General features: G+C 45.5%; 1 protein-coding gene across 2 annotated transcripts in view; it reads right to left on the reverse strand.

The window, feature by feature from the left end:
- The window catches only part of ece2a (endothelin converting enzyme 2a), a 246,308-nt gene that overhangs the window by 221,250 nt on the left and 1,276 nt on the right, over positions 1-23,782 (reverse strand).

The raw sequence follows: 23,782 nt of genomic DNA on the forward strand, positions 1-23,782 counted from the left end.
AGACCGTATACCACTTGTATGACTAAAACCATTTTTTTTATTGTTCTAATTATATTTGTAACCCGTTTATAATAGCAATAAGGCACCTTGGGGGTTTGTGGTATATGGGCAATATACCACGGTTAAAGGCTGTTCTCTGCATGACGCAACGCTGAGTGCCTGGATACAGCCCTTTGCCGTGTGAAATTGGCTATGTACCACAACCCTTATTGTACACTATATATACAAAAGCATGTGGACACCCCTTCAAATTAGTCGATTCGGATATTTCAGCCTCACCCGTTGCTGACAGGTGTATAAAATCGAGCACACAGTCATGCAATCTCCATAGACAAACATTGACAGTAGAATGGCCTTACTGAAGAGCTCAGTGACTTTCAATGTGACACCGAAATAGGATTCCATCTTTCCAGTAGTCAGTTCATCAACTATCTACCCTGCTAGAGCTGCCCGGTCAACTGTGAGTGTGGTTATTGTGAAGTGGAAACGTCTAGGAGCAACAATGGCTCAGCCGTGAAGTGTTAGGCCACACAAGCTCACAGAACGAGACCGGCAAGTGCTGAAGTGCGTAAAAATAGTCTGTCCTCGGTTGCAACACTCACTACCGAGATCCAAACTGCCTCTGGAAGCAACGGCCACACAATAACTGTTTGTCGGGAGCTTCATGAAATGGGTTTCCGTGGCCGAACAGCCCCATACAAGCCTAAGATCACCAGGTGCAATGCCAAGCATCGGAAGGAGTGGCAGAAAGCTCCCCCCCATTGGACTCTAGAGCAGTGGAAACACATTCTCTGGAGTGATGAATCAAGCGTCACCATCTGGCAGTCCTACGGACGAATCTGGGTTTGGCGGATGCCAGGAGTACGCTACCTGCCCCAATGCATAGTGCCAACTGTAAAGTTTGGTTAAGGAGGAATAATGGTCTGGGGCTGTTTTTCATGGTTTGGACTAGGCCCCTTAGTTCCAGTGAAGGGAAATCTTAACGCTACAGCATACAATGACATTCTAAACGATCCTGTGCTTCCAACAGTTTGGGGAAGGCCCTTTCCTGTTTCAGCGTGACAAAGCCCCTGTGCACAAAGCGAGGTCCATACAGAAATGGTTTGTCGAGATCGGTGTGGAAGAACTTGACTGGCCTGCACAGAGCCCTGACCTCAACCCCATCGAACGCCTTTGGGATGAATTGGAACGCTGACTGCGTGCCAGGCCTAATCGCCCAACATCAGTGCCCGACCTCATTAATGCTCTTGTGGCTGAATGGAAGCAAGTCCCCGCAGCAATGTTCCAGCACCTAGTGGAAAGTCTTCCCAGACGATTGGAGGCTGTTATCGCAGCAAAGGGGGAACCAACTCCATATTAATGCCCGTGATTTTGGATTGTATTAAATTTTACATTTGAGTAATTTAGCAGACGCTCTTGTGCATTCACCTTAATAAATCTTCTTAAGGCTAGGGGACAGTATCCTGAATTTCCGGATGACTGACGTGCCCAAAGTAAATTGATATGCATATAATTGGTAGAATTGGACAGAAAACACTCTGAAGTTTCTAAAACTGTTAAAATAATGTCTGTGAGTATAACAGAACTGATATGGCAGGAGAAAACCCGAGGAAAATCCATCCATAAAAACAAAGTCACAGGCCTTTTCAATGCAATCCTATGGGATATACAAAAGCAATAGCTCCCAGATTGCAGTTCCTATGGCTTCCACTAGATGTCAACAGTCTTTATAAAGGGTTTCAGGCTTGTTTCTTGAAAAACAAACAAGTAGTTGTAGTTTATCCAAGGTATTCTCATCAGGAAAGGTAGGCTTTTGGCATGCGTGAATGAGGGCGCGCTCTTCGTTATTTTCCTTTTCTATTGAACACCGTTCTTTCCATCTGAAATATTATCGTTTATTTACATATTAGGGTACCTGAGGATTGATTAGAAACATTGTTTGACTTGTTTGGACGAAGTTTACCGGTAGCTTTTAGGATTCCTTTGTATGCATGTTGAAGGAGTGGATTACTGAAATCAATGGCGCCAACTAAACAGACTTTTTTGGATGTAAAGAAGGACTTTATCGAACAAAACGAACATTCATTGTGTAGCTGGGATTGCAAACAGAGGAAGATCTTCAAAGTTAAGTGATTTATTTTATCGCTATTTGTGATTTCTGTGAAGCCTGTGCTGGTTGAAAAAGTATTTTGATGTGGGGCGCCGTCCCCAGACAATCGCATGGTATGCTTTCGCCATAAAATCTTTTTGAAATCTGACAACACAGTTGGATTAACAAGAAGTTAAGCTTTTAAATGATGTAAGACACTTGTATGTTCATGAATGTTTAATATTACGATTTTGTCATTTGAATTTGGCGCGCTCCAATCTCACTGGATGTTGTCAAAGTGTCCCGCTAGCGGTTTGCGATCACTAAAAGGGTCTACTTAGCTAGGTGAGACATCCACATATCACGGTAAGTAAAACTTTTCCTCAGTAAAGCAGCTGTCAGCTGTCAGCAAAGTCAGCAGTGAGCTAGTGAGAAAAGACAAGTGCGAGGGTTGGCGTGTTAGTGTCATTGTCATCATGCTGTCTGAGGTCATCAAACAGTGACCAGCAGTACTCCATCCACTGACGAGAAGGACCGTCCCTGTCACAACCACAGAGCTGAACCGGGCCTGTATCCTAAAAGCTTCTCAGAGTAGGAGTGCTCGTCTAGAATCAGTCTTAACTTTTGGATCACAATGAATAAGATCACATGGACAGGGGGGACCTGATCCTAGAGCACTCCTACTCTGAAAGCTTTGTGGATACGGTCCCAGAGTCTATCTAAACTACTGGAGCTCTCTCCCTCCCTATATCCGACCCAGGAAGAAATGACTGAGCCGTGTCAAAATGGCTGCCATTACTACTGTCCTCCTCATTCTATTATTGTTCTGGAAGGTTCCCATGATCCTCCCTCAGTTTTATCAGCCTGAACTCTGCTCCCTGTTTCCTGTTTCCGCCTGGGAGAGAAGGATGTAGGGGAGAGGGGGACAGATAGAGCAACAAGACACTCCAGGGTCTGTGTGACACACACACACCTACTACATCCTTTAAATCAACGGTGTAGAAAGAAAGTAAGTAAGTAAGTAAGTAGAGGAGAGGTGAGGTGAGGTGAGGTGAGGTGAGGGTGAGGGTGTAGACAAGCGGAGGCTGGCGATGGAACAACCAGGAAGATGAGAAGGGAGGTAGTGGACAGGAGGGTTAGGGAAACAAGACAGAGGAAAAGCACGAGGAAAGGAGAAAGAGGACAAAAGGGGACAAGAGTAGTGGAGAAGGATGGTAGAGGACTAGGGGAGAGGAGGGGTAGAGGACTAGGGGGGAGGAGGGGGAGAGGACTAGGGGAGAGGAGGGGAGAAGACTGAGGAGGAGGACTAGGGGGGAGGTGGGGAGGGGACTGGGGGGAGGAGGGGAGGGGACTAGGGGGAGGTGGGGAGGGGACTGGGGGGAGGACTGGGGGGAGGAGGGGAGGGACTGGGGGGAGGACTGCGGGGAGGAGGGGAGGGGACTGGGGGAGGTGGGGAGGGGACTGGGGGGAGGAGGGGAGGGGACTGGGGGGGGGGACGGGAGGGGACTGGGGGGACAGGTGACAGTGGATCTGATAACAGCTCTTGACAGCTGCTCAGACATGACTCTCTCTCTCCCTCCCTCTACCCCTCTGCCTCCTCCCCCTTATAACCCACTATCTTTCCATCCTGTCAGCATTTAGCAGAGAGAGAGAGAGAGAGAGAGAGAGAGAGAGAGAGAGAGAGAGAGAGAGAGAGAGAGAGAGAGAGAGAGAGAGAGAGAGAGAGAGAGAGAGAGAGAGAGAGAGAGAGAGAGAGAGAGAGAGAGAGAGTGTGTTGAACTTCTGACAATGCAGAAAAAGGGATCTGAGAGGACCTTGACCCAGGAGATCCCCATTAACAATGACATCCAATCCTCCCCACCTCCCCATCCACCCACCTACCTACTGCAGTGCAGGAAATAACACACATACACACAGTCTACATCAAACCATCAACACATGTTTCCCACTGCGGAAAATAAGAGACACACAAACCCACACAGATAAACAGAGATACTCTCAGCATGTACAGTGAAAAGAGAGATTAACATTCTGATCATGTTCATAGAAATCACTGCTTGGAGACAAGAGCAAGGCTGCACTTGCAACCCCCTGTCAACCTACTGTCTTTCTCCTGTCAACCTACTGTCTGGCTCCTGTCAACCTACTGTCTGGCTCCTGTCAACCTACTGTCTTTCTCCTGTCAACCTACTGTCTTTCTCCTGTCAACCTACTGTCTTTCTCCTGTCAACCTACTGTCTGGCTCCTGTCAACCTACTGTCTTTCTCCTGTCAACCTACTGTCTTTCTCCTGTCAACCTACTGTCTGGGCCCTGTCAACCTACTGTCTGGCTCCTGTCAACCTACTGTCTTTCTCCTGTCAACCTACTGTCTGGCTCGTGTCAACCTACTGTCTGACTCCTGTCAACCTACTGTCTGACTCCTGTCAACCTACTGTCTGACTCCTGTCGACCTACTGTCTTTCTCCTGTCGACCTACTGTCTGGTCCCTGTCGACCTACTGTCTGGCCCCTGTCGACCTACTGTCTGGGCCCTGTCAACCTACTGTCTGGGCCCTGTCAACCTACTGTCTGGCTCCTGTCAACCTACTGTCTGGCTCCTGTCAACCTACTGTCTGGCTCCTGTCAACCTACTGTCTTTCTCCTGTCAACCTACTGTCTTTCTCCTGTCAACCTACTGTCTGGCTCCTGTCGACCTACTGTCTGGCCCCTGTCGACCTACTGTCTGGGCCCTGTCAACCTACTGTCTGGGCCCTGTCAACCTACTGTCTGGCTCCTGTCAACCTACTGTCTTTCTCCTGTCAACCTACTGTCTTTCTCCTGTCAACCTACTGTCTGGCTCCTGTCAACCTACTGTCTGGCTCCTGTCAACCTACTGTCTTTCTCCTGTCAACCTACTGTCTTTCTCCTGTCAACCTACTGTCTGGCTCCTGTCGACCTACTGTCTGGGCCCTGTCAACCTACTGTCTTTCTCCTGTCAACCTACTGTCTGGCTCCTGTCAACCTACTGTCTGGCTCCTGTCAACCTACTGTCTTTCTCCTGTCAACCTACTGTCTGGCTCCTGTCAATCTACTGTCTGGGCCCTGTCAACCTACTGTCTGGGCCCTGTCAACCTACTGTCTGGCTCCTGTCAACCTACTGTCTTTCTCCTGTCAACCTACTGTCTTTCTCCTGTCAACCTACTGTCTGGCTCCTGTCAACCTACTGTCTGGCTCCTGTCAACCTAGTGTCTGGCTCCTGTCAACCTACTGTCTTTCTCCTGTCAACCTACTGTCTGGCTCCTGTCAACCTACTGTCTGGCTCCTGTCAACCTACTGTCTGGCTCCTGTCAACCTACTGTCTTTCTCCTGTCAACCTACTGTCTTTCTCCTGTCAACCTACTGTCTTTCTCCTGTCAACCTACTGTCTGGCTCCTGTCAACCTACTGTCTTTCTCCTGTCAACCTACTGTCTGGGCCCTGTCAACCTACTGTCTGGGCCCTGTCAACCTACTGTCTTTCTCCTGTCAACCTACTGTCTGGCTCGTGTCAACCTACTGTCTGACTCCTGTCAACCTACTGTCTGACTCCTGTCAACCTACTGTCTGACTCCTGTCAACCTACTGTCTTTCTCCTGTCGACCTACTGTCTGGCCCCTGTCGACCTACTGTCTGGCCCCTGTCAACCTACTGTCTGGGCCCTGTCAACCTACTGTCTGGGCCCTGTCAACCTACTGTCTGGCTCCTGTCAACCTACTGTCTGGCTCCTGTCAACCTACTGTCTGGCTCCTGTCAACCTACTGTCTTTCTCCTGTCAACCTACTGTCTTTCTCCTGTCAACCTACTGTCTGGCTCCTGTCGACCTACTGTCTGGCCCCTGTCAACCTACTGTCTGGGCCCTGTCAACCTACTGTCTGGGCCGTGTCAACCTACTGTCTGGCTCCTGTCAACCTACTGTCTTTCTCCTGTCAACCTACTGTCTTTCTCCTGTCATGTCAACCTACTGTCTGGCTCCTGTCAACCTACTGTCTGGCTCCTGTCAACCTACTGTCTTTCTCCTGTCAACCTACTGTCTGGCTCCTGTCGACCTACTGTCTGGGCCCTGTCAACCTACTGTCTTTCTCACGTCAACCTACTGTCTGGCTCCTGTCAACCTACTGTCTGGCTCCTGTCAACCTACTGTCTTTCTCCTGTCAACCTACTGTCTTTCTCCTGTCAACCTACTGTCTGGCTCCTGTCAACCTACTGTCTGGCTCCTGTCAACCTACTGTCTTTCTCCTGTCAACCTACTGTCTTTCTCCTGTCAACCTACTGTCTGGCTCCTGTCGACCTACTGTCTGGGCCCTGTCAACCTACTGTCTGGCTCCTGTCAACCTACTGTCTTTCTCCTGTCAACCTACTGTCTTTCTCCTGTCAACCTACTGTCTGGCTCCTGGCAACCTACTGTCTGGCTCCTGTCAACCTACTGTCTTTCTCCTGTCAACCTACTGTCTTTCTCCTGTCAACCTACTGTCTGGCTCCTGTCGACCTACTGTCTGGCCCCTGTCAACCTACTGTCTGGCTCCTGTCAATCTACTGTCTGGCTCCTGTCAACCTACTGTCTGGCTCCTGTCAACCTACAGTCTTTCTCCTGTCAATCTACTGTCTGGCTCCTGTCAACCTACTGTCTTTCTCCTGTCAATCTACTGTCTGGCTCCTGTCAACCTACTGTCTGGCTCCTGTCAACCTACTGTCTGGCTCCTGTCAACCTACTGTCTGGCTCCTGTCAACCTACTGTCTGGCTCCTGTCAACCTACTGTCTGGCTCCTGTCAACCTACTGTCTGGCCCCTGTCAACCTACTGTCTGGCCCCTGTCAACCTACTGTCTGGCTCCTGTCAACCTACTGTCTGGCTCCTGTCAACCTACTGTCTGGCCCCTGTCAACCTACTGTCTTTCTCCTGTCAACCTACTGTCTTTCTCCTGTCAACCTACTGTCTGGCCCCTGTCAACCTACTGTCTGGCCCCTGTCAACCTACTGTCTGGCCCTGTCAACCTACTGTCTTTCTCCTGTCAACCTACTGTCTTTCTCCTGTCAACCTACTGTCTGGCTCCTGTCAACCTACTGTCTGGCTCCTGTCTACCTACTGTCTGACTCCTGTCAACCTACTGTCTGACTCCTGTCAACCTACTGTCTGGCCCCTGTCAACCTACTGTCTGGGCCCTGTCAACCTACTGTCTGGGCCCTGTCAACCTACTGTCTGGCTCCTGTCAACCTACTGTCTGGCTCCTGTCAACCTACTGTCTGGCTCCTGTCAACCTACTGTCTTTCTCCTGTCAACCTACTGTCTTTCTCCTGTCAACCTACTGTCTGGCTCCTGTCGACCTACTGTCTGGCCCCTGTCAACCTACTGTCTGGCTCCTGTCAATCTACTGTCTGGCTCCTGTCAACCTACTGTCTGGCTCCTGTCAACCTACTGTCTTTCTCCTGTCAATCTACTGTCTGGCTCCTGTCAACCTACTGTCTTTCTCCTGTCAATCTACTGTCTGGCTCCTGTCAACCTACTGTCTGGCTCCTGTCAACCTACTGTCTGGCTCCTGTCAATCTACTGTCTGGCTCCTGTCAACCTACTGTCTGGCTCCTGTCAACCTACTGTCTGGCTCCTGTCAACCTACTGTCTGGCCCCTGTCAACCTACTGTCTGGCCCCTGTCAACCTACTGTCTGGCTCCTGTCAACCTACTGTCTGGCTCCTGTCAACCTACTGTCTGGCCCCTGTCAACCTACTGTCTTTCTCCTGTCAACCTACTGTCTTTCTCCTGTCAACCTACTGTCTGGCCCCTGTCAACCTACTGTCTGGCCCCTGTCAACCTACTGTCTGGCCCCTGTCAACCTACTGTCTGGCCCTGTCAACCTACTGTCTTTCTCCTGTCAACCTACTGTCTTTCTCCTGTCAACCTACTGTCTTTCTCCTGTCAACCTACTGTCTGGCTCCTGTCAACCTACTGTCTGACTCCTGTCAACCTACTGTCTGACTCCTGTCAACCTACTGTCTGGCCCCTGTCAACCTACTGTCTGGGCCCTGTCAACCTACTGTCTGGGCCCTGTCAACCTACTGTCTGGCTCCTGTCAACCTACTGTCTTTCTCCTGTCAACCTACTGTCTGGCTCCTGTCAACCTACTGTCTGGCTCCTGTCAACCTACTGTCTGGCTCCTGTCAACCTACTGTCTTTCTCCTGTCAACCTACTGTCTGGCTCCTGTCAACCTACTGTTTTTCTCCTGTCAATCTACTGTCTGGCTCCTGTCAACCTACTGTCTGGCTCCTGTCAACCTACTGTCTGGCTCCTGTCAACCTACTGTCTGGCTCCTGTCAACCTACTGTCTGACTCCTGTCAACCTACTGTCTGACTCCTGTCAACCTACTGTCTGACTCCTGTCAACCTACTGTCTTTCTCCTGTCAACCTACTGTCTGGCTCCTGTCAACCTACTGTCTTTCTCCTGTCAACCTACTGTCTTTCTCCTGTCAACCTACTGTCTGACTCCTGTCAACCTACTGTCTTTCTCCTGTCAACCTACTGTCTGACTCCTGTCAACCTACTGTCTTTCTCCTGTCAACCTACTGTCTGACTCCTGTCAACCTACTGTCTTTCTCCTGTCAACCTACTGTCTGACTCCTGTCAACCTACTGTCTGACTCCTGTCAACCTACTGTCTGGCTCCTGTCAACCTACTGTCTGGCTCCTTTCTGGGTCCTGTCAACCTACTGTCTGGCTCCTGTCAACCTACTGTCTGGCCCTGTCAACCTACTGTCTGGCTCCTGTCAACCTACTGTCTGGCCCTGTCAACCTACTGTCTGGCTCCTGTCTGGCCCCTGTCAACCTACTGTCTGGCTCCTGTCTGGCCCCTGTCAACCTACTGTCTGGCTCCTGTCAACCTACTGTCTGGTGTCTGGCTCCTGTCGACCTACTGTCTGGCCCCTGTCAACCTACTGTCTGGGCCCTGTCAACCTACTGTCTGGCCCTGTCAACCTACTGTCTTTCTCCTGTCAACCTACTGTCTTTCTCCTGTCAACCTACTGTCTTTCTCCTGTCAACCTACTGTCTGGCTCCTGTCAACCTACTGTCTGACTCCTGTCAACCTACTGTCTGACTCCTGTCAACCTACTGTCTGGCCCCTGTCAACCTACTGTCTGGGCCCTGTCAACCTACTGTCTGGGCCCTGTCAACCTACTGTCTGGCTCCTGTCAACCTACTGTCTTTCTCCTGTCAACCTACTGTCTGGCTCCTGTCAACCTACTGTCTGGCTCCTGTCAACCTACTGTCTGGCTCCTGTCAACCTACTGTCTTTCTCCTGTCAACCTACTGTCTGGCTCCTGTCAACCTACTGTTTTTCTCCTGTCAATCTACTGTCTGGCTCCTGTCAACCTACTGTCTGGCTCCTGTCAACCTACTGTCTGGCTCCTGTCAACCTACTGTCTGGCTCCTGTCAACCTACTGTCTGACTCCTGTCAACCTACTGTCTGACTCCTGTCAACCTACTGTCTGACTCCTGTCAACCTACTGTCTTTCTCCTGTCAACCTACTGTCTGGCTCCTGTCAACCTACTGTCTTTCTCCTGTCAACCTACTGTCTTTCTCCTGTCAACCTACTGTCTGACTCCTGTCAACCTACTGTCTTTCTCCTGTCAACCTACTGTCTGACTCCTGTCAACCTACTGTCTTTCTCCTGTCAACCTACTGTCTGACTCCTGTCAACCTACTGTCTTTCTCCTGTCAACCTACTGTCTGACTCCTGTCAACCTACTGTCTGACTCCTGTCAACCTACTGTCTGGCTCCTGTCAACCTACTGTCTGGCTCCTTTCTGGGTCCTGTCAACCTACTGTCTGGCTCCTGTCAACCTACTGTCTGGCCCTGTCAACCTACTGTCTGGCTCCTGTCAACCTACTGTCTGGCCCTGTCAACCTACTGTCTGGCTCCTGTCTGGCCCCTGTCAACCTACTGTCTGGCTCCTGTCTGGCCCCTGTCAACCTACTGTCTTTCTCCTGTCAACCTACTGTCTGGCTCCTGTCAACCTACTGTCTGGCTCCTGTCAACCTACTGTCTGGCTCCTGTCAACCTACTGTCTTTCTCCTGTCAACCTACTGTCTTTCTCCTGTCAACCTACTGTCTTTCTCCTGTCAACCTACTGTCTGGCTCCTGTCAACCTACTGTCTTTCTCCTGTCAACCTACTGTCTGGGCCCTGTCAACCTACTGTCTGGGCCCTGTCAACCTACTGTCTTTCTCCTGTCAACCTACTGTCTGGCTCGTGTCAACCTACTGTCTGACTCCTGTCAACCTACTGTCTGACTCCTGTCAACCTACTGTCTGACTCCTGTCAACCTACTGTCTTTCTCCTGTCGACCTACTGTCTGGCCCCTGTCGACCTACTGTCTGGCCCCTGTCAACCTACTGTCTGGGCCCTGTCAACCTACTGTCTGGGCCCTGTCAACCTACTGTCTGGCTCCTGTCAACCTACTGTCTGGCTCCTCTCAACCTACTGTCTGGCTCCTGTCAACCTACTGTCTTTCTCCTGTCAACCTACTGTCTTTCTCCTGTCGACCTACTGTCTGGCTCCTGTCGACCTACTGTCTGGCCCCTGTCAACCTACTGTCTGGGCCCTGTCAACCTACTGTCTGGGCCCTGTCAACCTACTGTCTGGCTCCTGTCAACCTACTGTCTTTCTCCTGTCAACCTACTGTCTTTCTCCTGTCAACCTACTGTCTGGCTCCTGTCAACCTACTGTCTGGCTCCTGTCAACCTACTGTCTTTCTCCTGTCAACCTACTGTCTGGCTCCTGTCAACCTACTGTTTTTCTCCTGTCAATATACTGTCTGGCTCCTGTCAACCTACTGTCTGGCTCCTGTCAACCTACTGTCTGGCTCCTGTCAACCTACTGTCTGGCTCCTGTCAACCTACTGTCTGACTCCTGTCAACCTACTGTCTGACTCCTGTCAACCTACTGTCTGACTCCTGTCAACCTACTGTCTTTCTCCTGTCAACCTACTGTCTGGCTCCTGTCAACCTACTGTCTTTCTCCTGTCAACCTACTGTCTTTCTCCTGTCAACCTACTGTCTGACTCCTGTCAACCTACTGTCTTTCTCCTGTCAACCTACTGTCTGACTCCTGTCAACCTACTGTCTTTCTCCTGTCAACCTACTGTCTGACTCCTGTCAACCTACTGTCTTTCTCCTGTCAACCTACTGTCTGACTCCTGTCAACCTACTGTCTGACTCCTGTCAACCTACTGTCTGGCTCCTGTCAACCTACTGTCTGGCTCCTTTCTGGGTCCTGTCAACCTACTGTCTGGCTCCTGTCAACCTACTGTCTGGCCCTGTCAACCTACTGTCTGGCTCCTGTCAACCTACTGTCTGGCCCTGTCAACCTACTGTCTGGCTCCTGTCTGGCCCCTGTCAACCTACTGTCTGGCTCCTGTCTGGCCCCTGTCAACCTACTGTCTGGCTCCTGTCTGGCTCCTGTCTGGCTCCTGTCAACCTACTGTCTGGCTCCTGTCTGGCTCCTTTGAGACCCCAATGTCTGTTAGAGGCGGAGAGGAGAGCACACAGTGGACTAGGAACACTTTAGGCAAAGAGGAGACGGGTGGGTCGACCAAAAAAAAACATTTTTGAGAGATTTCATGAAACAATTGACAACCATTCTACACTTTCACAGCGGAGCCTTCAAGAGTTGAATAAATATCAAACTAAAGTTTAGCACTTATACATTTAAAAAGAAAATCCCTTTCTGTGGGACACACCAACACGGCAGCATCACTCAGTGATATAACTTATCCATTTGCTTCCTGACAGACGGACAGGCTGCGACAGACAGACAGACGGACAGATGGACAGACAGACAACAGGGTAGTTAACTTAGCGAGTGAGCCAAACAGGCCTAAATATAAACCAGTCTGGAAACTGCTGCTCTAGAATCTACGGAGTCGTAAACACTTCCACTACTTCTATATATAGGCTAACTGCCATCTAGCAACGATAGGCCTTTGATACCCAACACCGATGGACGTTGTGGAGAACCGAGGGTGTTGGCCAGGGGGACTGGCGTCAGAGCAGTGGCGTAATGCGAGTGGCTGGACGACTGGACAGCGGGTTGGACTGGGACATAAACGGTTATACAACGAACAACAGAAACCCCAGTCAGTCAAGAGCTGCTAATGCTAACAGTGCTACAGTCAATCATTTCAGTTTACATCATCCCTGGGCAGTATACCTCCTGGTAGTCTAGGATCATTAATGGGGTCATTACTGTTACTAGTAGAGGGTGAGAGAGAAGGAAAGAGAGAGGGATGGAACTATTAGTCTGTTAATTAGTTCATAGTTAATTAAGTTTGACACATATGCAGTGTACGGTATGTAACACACAGTGGACGGCCGTGGAAGATGTTCCAGACAGAACTGGCAATAGACTGAAACGTTTTGTTGTTTTCAGAGCGTCTGAGATTCTTGCTGTAATGAAATTACTAATTCATGCGTAGATATACACATTCTCTCTCACGCTCTCTTCCTCGGTCTCTCTCACACACACAAAGCATTGTACATCTTTCAGGACCCCCCAGGGCAGTGTTTCCAGCATCTGAGATGTCCTGGTCTTATCATGGGCTAGTCTGCCATGTGCAGTGGGACGGAACATTCTGAGAACATTGTGTAGTCACTTACATGCTGCCCTCTGTCTCTGGAAAAGGGGATCAGGGTCATTACATCACTACTAAGCGCCGCGGGAACAGAATGAGATGTGGTCATAGCCAGAGCTCTCTATATTTCTAAATAGGAGATTTACATTTTACACTTTAGTCATGTAGCAACATGCAACAATTTTACTGAGTTACAGTTCATGTATGGAAATCAGTAAATGTAAAGAAATTCAACCCCCCTCACACCCCAGGTGAAGAAGCCGGATGTGGAGGTCCTGGGCTAGCGTGGTTACATGTGGTCTGCGGTTTTGAGGCCAGTTGGACATACTGCCAAATTCTCCAAAACAACGTTGGAGGGGCTTATGGTAGAGAAATGAACATTCAATTCCCCAGCAACAGCTCTGGTGGACATTCCTGCAGTCAGCATGCCAATTGCACGCTCCCTCAAAACTTGAGACATTTGTGGCATTGTGTTGTGTGACAAAACTGCACATTTTAGAGTGGCCTTTTATTGTCCCCAGCACACGGTGCACCTGTGTACTGATGATGCTGTTTAATCAGCTTCTCGATATGCCACACATGTCAAAGGAGAAATGCTCACTGACTGGGATGTAAACAAATTTGTTTGCCAAATTTGAGAGAAATAAGTTCTTTGTGCTTATGGAACATTTATTTTATTTCAACATGAAAAGCCGGACCAACACTTTACATGTTGCGTTTATATTTTTGTTCAGTATATATCTACATTTGACTCCAAGAATCTATTTAATTGTATTTTTGCTAGCACTGGTCATGTGTACCTGAGCCAAAACTCCACCAAATCGCAATAAAATCACAGTATTGAATCACATTACATATAGAATCATGAGAATCACATTACATATAGAATCATGAGAATCACATTACATATAGAATTATGAGAATCACAATACATCTAGAATCATGAGAATCACATTACATATAGAATTATGAGAATCACAATACATATAGAATCATGAGAATCACATTACATATAGAATCATGAGAATCACAATACGTATAGAATCACATTACATATAGAATTATGAGAATCACAATACATATAGAATCATGACAATCACATTACATATAGAATCACAATACATATAGAATCATGAGAATCACATTACATATAGAATCATGAGAATCACATTACATATAGAATCATGAGAATCACATTACATATAGAATCATGAGAATCACATTACATATAGAATCATGAGAATCACATTACATATAGAATCATGAGAATCTGAATACATATAGAATCATGAGAATCTGAATACATATAGAATCATGAGAATCTGAATACATATAGAATCATGAGAATCACAATACATATAGAATCATGAGAATCACAATACATATAGAATCATGAGAATCACAATACATATAGAATCACAATACATATAGAATCATGAGAATCACATTACATATAGAATCAAGAGAATCACATTACATATAGAATCAAGAGAATCACATTACATATAGAATCATGAGAATCTGAATACATATAGAATCATGAGAATCACATTACATATAGAATCATGAGAATCTGAATACATATAGAATCATGAGAATCACATTACATATAGAATCATGAGAATCACATTACATATAGAATCACATTACATATAGAATCATGAGAATCACATTACATATAGAATCACAATACATATAGAATCATGAGAATCGCAATACGCATAGAATCACATTACAAACAGTATCATATCGGCACCTAAGTATTGTGATAATATCGTATCGTGAGGCCCCTGGTAATTCCCAGCCCTAGTTATTGCATCATCAAACAGGCAGGTAATAAAAGCATGAGTAAGTCTGTGCGTCAGTGTTGACCAGTGGTAATGCGTGTGACACACCGAGGGGAAGTGAGACTGCGAAGGGTCAGTGACTGTTCTGTTCCTTTTACCAACATGACACACACACACACACACACACAAGGCATATCCTATCAAGTACAGCTCAGAAGTAAACATATTGGATGCACAAACAGGCCCATGTAAATATAAAGCTATACAAATACTAACATTGTAAATAGGTCAGTATGTAGAAAACGGTTGACATGTAGAGAGTGAGAGAGAGCAAGAGAGGAGGAATGGGTGGATGAAGAGGTGGAGGAGGGGTGGGTGAATGAAGAGGTGGAGGAGGAATGGGTGGATGAAGAGGTGGAGGAGGGGTGGGTGAATGAAGAGGTGGAGGAGGGGTGGGTGAATGAAGAGGTGGAGGAGGGGTGGGTGAATGAAGAGGTGGAGGAGGGGTGGGTGAATGAAGAGGTGGAGGAGGGGTGGGTGAGTGAAGAGGTAGAGGAGGGATGGGTGAATGAAGAGGTGGAGGAGGAGTGGGTGAATGAAGAGGTGGAGGAGGGGTGGGTGAATGAAGAGGTGGAGGAGGGATGGGTGAATGAAGAGGTGGAGGAGGAATGGGTAAATTAAGAGGTGGAGGAGGGGTGGGTGAATGAAGAGGTGGAGGGGGAATGGGTGAATGAAGAGGTGGAGGAGGAATGGGTGAATGAAGAGGTGGAGGAGGGGTGGGTGAATGAAGAGGTGGAGGAGGGGTGGGTGAATGAAGAGGTGGAGGAGGAGTGGGTGAATGAAGAGGTGGAGGAGGAGTGGGTGAATGAAGAGGTGGAGGAGGGGTGGGTGAATGAAGAGGTGGAGGAGGGGTGGGTGAATGAAGAGGTGGAGGAGGGGTGGGTGAATGAAGAGGTGGAGGAGGGATGGGTGAATGAAGAGGTGGAGGAGGGGTGGGTGAATGAAGAGGTGGAGGAGGGGTGGGTGAATGAAGAGGTGGAGGAGGGGTGGGTGAATGAATAGGTGGAGGAGGAGTGGGTGAATGAAGAGGTGGAGGAGGACTGGGTGAATGAAGAGGTGGAGGAGGGGTGGGTGAATGAAGAGGTGGAGGAGGGGTGGGTGAATGAAGTGTTGGAGGAGGAAGAGGATGAGTGAAGAGGTGGAGGAGGAAGAGGAGGAGGATGGGGCGAAGCTTTAGTTGACTGGTTGATTGTTTGGTCGACCAAGATTTCTTTAGTCGAGCAGTAGCAAAAATAACTATGTCATGGTGTACAAGACCCCTATTGGCTCCTGTCTGAGAGGACTGATCCACTGTGGAGGCCTGTCTGAGTGGACTGATCCATTGTGGAGGCCTGTCTGAGAGGACTGATCCGCTGTGGAGGCCTGTCTGAGAGGACTGATCCGCTGTGGAGGCCTGTCTGAGAGGACTGATCCGCTGTGGAGGCCTGTCTGAGAGGACTGATCCACTGCATATGGTTATAATACTACGTAAGAACAGAGTTCCTCTGTCCAGTGTCTGTGTTCTTTTGCCCATCTTAATCTTTTATTTTATTGGCCAGTCTGAGATATGGCTTTTTCTTTGCAACTCTGCCTAGAAGGCCAGCATCCTGGAGTCGCCTTTTCACTGTTAACGTTGAGACTGGTGTTTTGCGGGTACTATTTAATGAAGCTGCCAGTTGAGGACTTGTGAGGTGTTTGTTTCTCAAACTAGACACTCTAATGTACTTGTCCTCTTGCTCAGTTGTGCACCGGGGCCTCCCACTCCTCTTTCTATTTTGGTTAGAGCCAGGTTGAGCTGTTCTGTGAAGGGAGTAGCACAGAGCGTTGTACGAGATCTTCAGTTTCTTGGCAATTTCTCGCATGGAAAAGCCTTCATTTCTCAGAACAAGAATAGACTGATGAGTTTTAGAAGAAAGTTCTTTGTTTCTGGCCATTTTGAGCCTGTAATCGAACCCACAAATGCTGATGCTACAGATACTCAACTAGTCTAAAGAAAGCCAGTTTTATTGCTTCTTAAATCAGAACAATAGTTTTCAGCTGTGCTAACATAATTGCAAAAGGGTTTTCTAATGATCAATTAGCCTTTTAAAATAATAAACTTGGATTGCTAACAACGTGCCATTGGAACACAGGAGTGATGATTGCTTATAATGGGCCTCTGTACACCTATGAAGATATCCCATTAAAGATCTGTGGTTTCCAGCTGCAATAGTCATTTACAACATTAACAATGTCTACACTGTATTTCTGATCAATTTGATGTTATTTTAATGGACAAAACATGTGCTTTTCTTAAAAAAAATCAAGGACATTTCTAAGTGACCCCAAACTACAGAAATAATACAGATGCTGCTTCTTAATATGAATAATAGTATTAATAATAATGAATAATAATAATATTAATAATAATAATGAATAATATGAATAATAATGAATAATAATACTATTCATATTAATAATAATAATACTAGTAATAATAATGAATAATAATACTATTAATATTAATAATATTAGTAATACAAAAAATACTATGAATAATAATAATCATATGAATAATAATTAATAATAATAATATTAATAGGAATAATAATACTATTAATGAATAATAATAATACTATTAATAATAATGAATAATAATAATACTAGTAATAATAATGAATAATAATAACACTATTAATAATATTAGTAATACAAAAAATACTATGAATAATAATAAATAATATTAATATGAATACGAATTAATAAGAATAATATTAATAGGAATACTAATAATATTAATACGAATAATATTAATAATAATACTATTAATAATGAATAATACTATTAATAATACAATTAATAATAATACTACTAGTAATAATAATTTATAATACAATTAATAATAATACAATTAATAATAATGAATACTACTATTCATAATAATTAATAATACTATTCATAATAATAATAATACTATCCATAATAATAATACTATTAATATTAATAATACTATTAATAATACTATTAATAATAATAATAACCCTCCGTTTTCTTGATCTCCTTATTGGTATTGTTACTATTATTGTTATGATCATTATAATAATTGTAGAGGCTTCCTTTCCCATTGACCATAGCCACTGCCCAAGCCTGAAGCGAGGTTGTTTCGGATGCATACAGTCCACATTCAAAGTTTTCAAACGGCCAAAACATTCAATGAGATCCAGGGATATGGTGCAACAAAAAGGTTTATTCTTCTTATATCTAACAAAAAATGATTCTCCAATCAACTTAAAGCATAGATTACTTGATGTGAAAAATACATAATACGCTGGTACGTTGGTTGACTTGAAGAAACAAGACGAACTGGCACAGACAGACAGACAACACAGGTATAAATACCCAGGGGATAAGTGGGGAAGATGGGCCACGCCTGGAGGGGGTGGAGACAAGGACAGGTGAAACAGATCTAATAATTAACACTAATAACAAAGGAATATATCTCAATCAGGTAAATATAAATCATAAAGGGACGTACCTAATATCTCATCATATACATTCATATTTCATGTATTTACACACACACATGTACACGGAGCTCTGTATGTTTTTATACAAATATGTCCAAATCGGCTCTCATTACTCTCCTTACTGGCCTGATATAGGCTACACTATCTAGCTACTCCCCTTACTGGCCTGATATAGGCTACACTATCTAGCTACTCCCCTTACTGGCCTGATATAGGCTACACTATCTAGCTACTCCCCTTACTGGCCTGATACAGGCTACACTATCTAGCTACTCCCCTTACTGGCCTGATACAGGCTACACTATCTAGCTACTCCCCTTACTGGCCTGATACAGGCTACACTATCTAGCTACTCCCCTTACTGGCCTGATACAGGCTACACTATCTAGCTACTCCCCTTACTGGCCTGATACAGGCTACACTATCTAGCTACTCCCCTTACTGGCCTGATATAGGCTACACTATCTAGCTACTCCCCTTACTGGCCTGATACAGGCTACACTATCTAGCTACTCCCCTTACTGGCCTGATACAGGCTACACTATCTAGCTACTCCCCTTACTGGCCTGATACAGGCTACACTATCTAGCTACTCCCCTTACTGGCCTGATACAGGCTACACTATCTAGCTACTCCCCTTACTGGCCTGATACAGGCTACACTATCTAGCTACTCCCCTTACTGGCCTGATATAGGCTACACTATCTAGCTACTCCCCTTACTGGCCTGATACAGGCTACACTATCTAGCTACTCCCCTTACTGGCCTGATACAGGCTACACTATCTAGCTACTCCCCTTACTGGCCTGATATAGGCTACACTATCTAGCTACTCCCCTTACTGGCCTGATATAGGCTACACTATCTAGCTACTCCCCTTACTGGCCTGATATAGGCTACACTATCTAGCTACTCCCCTTACTGGCCTGATATAGGCTACACTATCTAGCTACTCCCCTTACTGGCCTGATATAGGCTACACTATCTAGCTACCCACCTTACTGGCCTGATATAGGCTACACTATCTAGCTACTCCCCTTACTGGCCTGATATAGGCTACACTATCTAGCTACTCCCCTTACTGGCCTGATATAGGCTACACTATCTAGCTACTCCCCTTACTGGCCTGATATAGGCTACACTATCTAGCTACTCCCCTTACTGGCCTGATATAGGCTACACTAGCAAGTGAGAGCAAAGGACACTGCCCCATGTTGTTGGCTTGCAGCACAAACTGTACCCATTGAGCAGTGTAAACCAGTGGTCACCAACCAGTCCATGTTCAAGGCATTCCATCACCAAACATTTCTGTAGAAACGGCTTGACTCCACTTTATTATTATTATTCGTGTTGCGCTGTTGGCGGCAGGTGCACTTCATTCAGAAGCCCTGTGCACCGGGTATGAAAAGTGTTGGATTTTAAAAGACCGACTCCACCTACCCGAGTCCCCAGTGGTCTTGAAAGCAGCATGACCATCAGATGGAGGTACCATCAGTCCAGTAAAATAAAAAAGCTCATTATTAGCAAATCATCTCAATTTATGCTCAGCTGTGCCTCGCAAGTGCTACACCAACTGATCTATTTTGTTATCAAAGCTTGAGTGTTGAAATATAATATGGTCTGAGAAAAATAATATTGGCAGGTCAGGCATATTGCCAATATGCTGTGATAATGTATTAGGTCAGGCATATAGCCAATATGCTGTGATAATGTATTAGGTCAGGCATATGGCCAATATGCTGTGATAATGTATTAGGTCAGGCATATAGCCAATATGCTGTGATAATGTATTAGGTCAGGCATATAGCCAATATGCTGTGATAATGTATTAGGTCAGGCATATAGCCAATATGCTGTGATAATGTATTAGGTCAGGCATATAGCCAATATGCTGTGATAATGTATTAGGTCAGGCATATGGCCAATATGCTGTGATAATGTATTAGGTCAGGCATATAGCCAATATGCTGTGATAATGTATTAGGTCAGGCATATAGCCAATATGCTGTGATAATGTATTAGGTCAGGCATATAGCCAATATGCTGTGATAATGTATTAGGTCAGGCATATAGCCAATATGCTGTAATAATGTATTAGGTAAGGCATATAGCCAATATGCTGTGATAATGTATTAGGTCAAGCATATAGCCAATATGCTGTGATAATGTATTAGGTCAGGCATATGGCCAATATGCTGTGATAATGTATTAGGTCAGGCATATGGCCAATATGCTGTGATAATGTATTAGGTCAGGCATATGGCCAATATGCTGTGATAATGTATTAGGTCAGGCATATGGCCAATATGCTGTGATAATGTATTAGGTCAGGCATCTAGCCAATATGCTGTGATAATGTATTAGACCAAGCATCTAGCCAATATGCTGTGATAATGTATTAGACCAAGCATCTAGCCAATATGCTGTGATAATGTATTAGGTCAGGCATATCGCCAATATGCTGTGATAATGTATTAGGTCAGGCATATAGCCAATATGCTGTGATAATGTATTAGGTCAGGCATATAGCCAATATGCTGTGATAATGTATTAGGTCAGGCATATAGCCAATATGCTGTGATAATGTATTAGGCCGACTGCAAAAATTCATTTTTATTAGGTTAATGTTACATGTTTTAAATCGTGTTTTTTTATTCTGAGTGGTAGATCTCGGCTTGCTTTTTGACTGGGAAAGTGATCTTTACTCTTTACTCAGGTTGGTGCCCACTGGTGTAGACTATCACAGGGACATCCAGGTGGTTACTACCAAATATTACAAGCTATTTTTCGTGTAGACTGCTATTCTACTCTAAATAAAATAAAGTGGGATGGAATAAATTAGAGATGGTGACCAATACTACAAGTTATTTCTCCCTCGCCCATTGATAGAAACATCCATTTATTTGACAAGTTTTAACTAGCCCCATGCTGCTGCTGCCAACTAGCCAACATATACTAGCTGGGAAGGGCTTTTCAGGATGACTGACTGAACTGAATCCATTCTCTCCACACTCCACTCTCAGCTGTGCAACATACGTCATCCATTTGGGCTCCAGGCGTGTCCAGGGAGCAAGGAAGAAAGGGCTAGGGATGGGTATTAGGATGATTTTACTATTCTAATAATATTGTGATATTTTTTCAGATATCTGGATAGAATAAAATAAAAGTTAAAAAAGAGACTCTTAAACAATCAAATTGACACCAATGCTCACGGCACAGGAGAACAGAGGAAAGACTGCTTTTCCCTGATAGTTTTGATTAAAGAGATTCTGACACTGATTATGATACAAAAAGGTTTTCTGGTGATTGCTTTGCATTGATCCGTTTCATCATCTTGTGGAAACTCTGTTAGGCTCACGCCTGTAATTGCTATTTAAAGTGGGGGAAATAGCATACAGATGTCAGGGCAGACTGGAGCGATAAATGTGCAGCAGTAGCTCCTCCACAAACCGTTATAAAAGCTGTTATATTTTTATTTCAAATGTCATGGTCTGTCCTTGTAGACAACAATGTCACAAAAAAAAATTATATTTAATTTAGAAAAAGCTTTTTCATCATTAAAATAGCCCTACAATTTCATATCAAAAAAAAAAAAAAGAAAACTCACTTAATCGAATAGTAGCGGTCCGCATCGATTAACCGTGCACTTCCCTAGAAGGGCAGATGAGGCCGTTTGACACAGAGAGAGGCAACAGTAAGACAGAGCGATTGCCTCAGAGAAAGAAAGACAGAGGAGGGATCAAACTGTGATCAGCATGCAGAATGTACTCTCCCTCCATCTCTCTTTCACTCACCCTCCCTCCCTCTCTTTCCTCTCCCTCCGTCTTTCCTCCACCCTTCTCTTTTAATTACTCTCTATATCTTGCTCTCCCATCTCTTTCTACCTTCCTCAATCCCTATATCTTGCTTTCCCTCCCTCCCTCCTTCCTTCCCTCTCTTCCTTCCTTCCCTCCCATTTACCTCCCCTTCATCCCTTCCTCACCCCACTTCTCTGCTCCCTCCACCCTGACACACAATCAGCCCCCCCTTTCCTCCACTTCTTTCCATGCTTTAGTTATACCACTGTGTTACACACCACAGTGAGTGAGATTCTCTGTGACAGTTTATATGAGCCAATGGCCTCACCTAAACACCAACCAGAAACACCACTGTTGAGAGGACGGGTGAAGCAGGGGTTTGTGTGTGTGGATATATAACCTATATATAGCTGAGCTGTAGATGTGTGTGTATGTGAGCGTCTATATGTGAAGAGACAGTACAAGTGCCAGTGACAGAAACATGTGATACGGTGCTTGCGTGTGTGTGCGTGTGAGAAAACTCTTCAGTGTGGAATGCATCCAGCCCTAGGCGATGGAAATGCTTTTTCTTAGGCTCAAATCAACATGCAGAAAGAGGTCTGTCTTGCAGCAGCACCATACTATGACGCAGGTTGGTGGAGGTGGCAGAGGTTTCAACATACATCGGTGAGACAATACATTTACATTTACATTTTAGTCATTTAGCAGACGCTCTTATCCAGAGCGACTTACAGTAGTGAATGCATACATTTCATACATTTTTTTTTCTGTGCTGGCCCCCCGTGGGAATCGAACCCACAACCCTGGTCTTGCAAACACCATGCTCTACCAACTGAGCTACAGGGAATACGAGATACATTCACCCCTTCTACCAAAGGTGTTACGTTTTGACGCAGGTTGGCACCCTGTTTCATTTGGGGATTTTAGTATAGTATGTTTGTGTGCACAAAAGCAAATGTTGGTCCACAAAAAATATACAAAGAGAAATAATTAAGTTGATATTAGCTGACCAACATGCATCAATATTTATGCATATTTCATTCTTTTTATTTTTTTGTAAACTGGCAACCATTTCACTCGCTATACTTTTCCATCTGCAATATAGTCTTCACCTGCTGCAAAATAAACTGTGTTGCATTCATACCACTGAATAAACAGAAAGGCTATTTCATATGAAATCACATGAGCCTGTTTGATCCCAGGGTCAAGTGAAAGACGAGAAAAACGACAGGAGACAATGACAGGAGATTTCCGTGGAGGAGTGCGAGCCTAGTGCCTAGCTCCTGACAACACTGGTCTTACCCCCATCATAGTCCAGGAAGCCCCTGTCATTCGCTGACACAATTTATCAGCATTGAACCCTCCACACACACACACCCACACACACACACACACACACACACACACACACACACACACACACACACACACACACACACACACACACACACACACACACACACACACACACACACACACCCAACCAACCAAGAGTGCTGCTCTGCTGTGCATACATAAACAAGGACCCTACAGTGACTGACAACAGACCACTAGCAACAGCGCCCCCCTAGGCCTCCGCATGGTTACTGCAACTACACTTCAAACCAGGGAAAAAATGAAATCAGCAAGGTTGGCTTTGGTTCCTCAGCACTGGGATAATAATATTTTTTCAGGGCTCTATCAAACCGTTTTTTGAGGGATATTGCATCAAAATAATGCAACCATGTTTAACACCTTTGTCAACATCAACTAACTTACATTCTATAATATTCCACAAGGAACCGCTTTAACTACTGGGACGGACACAATATCTGCAATGTAGTAGCAAAACAACTGCTTGGGTAGGGTTTGAAGGATAGCTAACAACAGTAATATATACTCTAGCCATGCTGTTTAAGACTTACAATCAAATCAGCATAGGTTACAAT

Source organism: Salmo salar, chromosome 14, assembly GCF_965601325.2.
Source record: "Salmo salar chromosome 14, fSalSal1, whole genome shotgun sequence".
Lineage (NCBI taxonomy): Eukaryota > Metazoa > Chordata > Actinopteri > Salmoniformes > Salmonidae > Salmo > Salmo salar.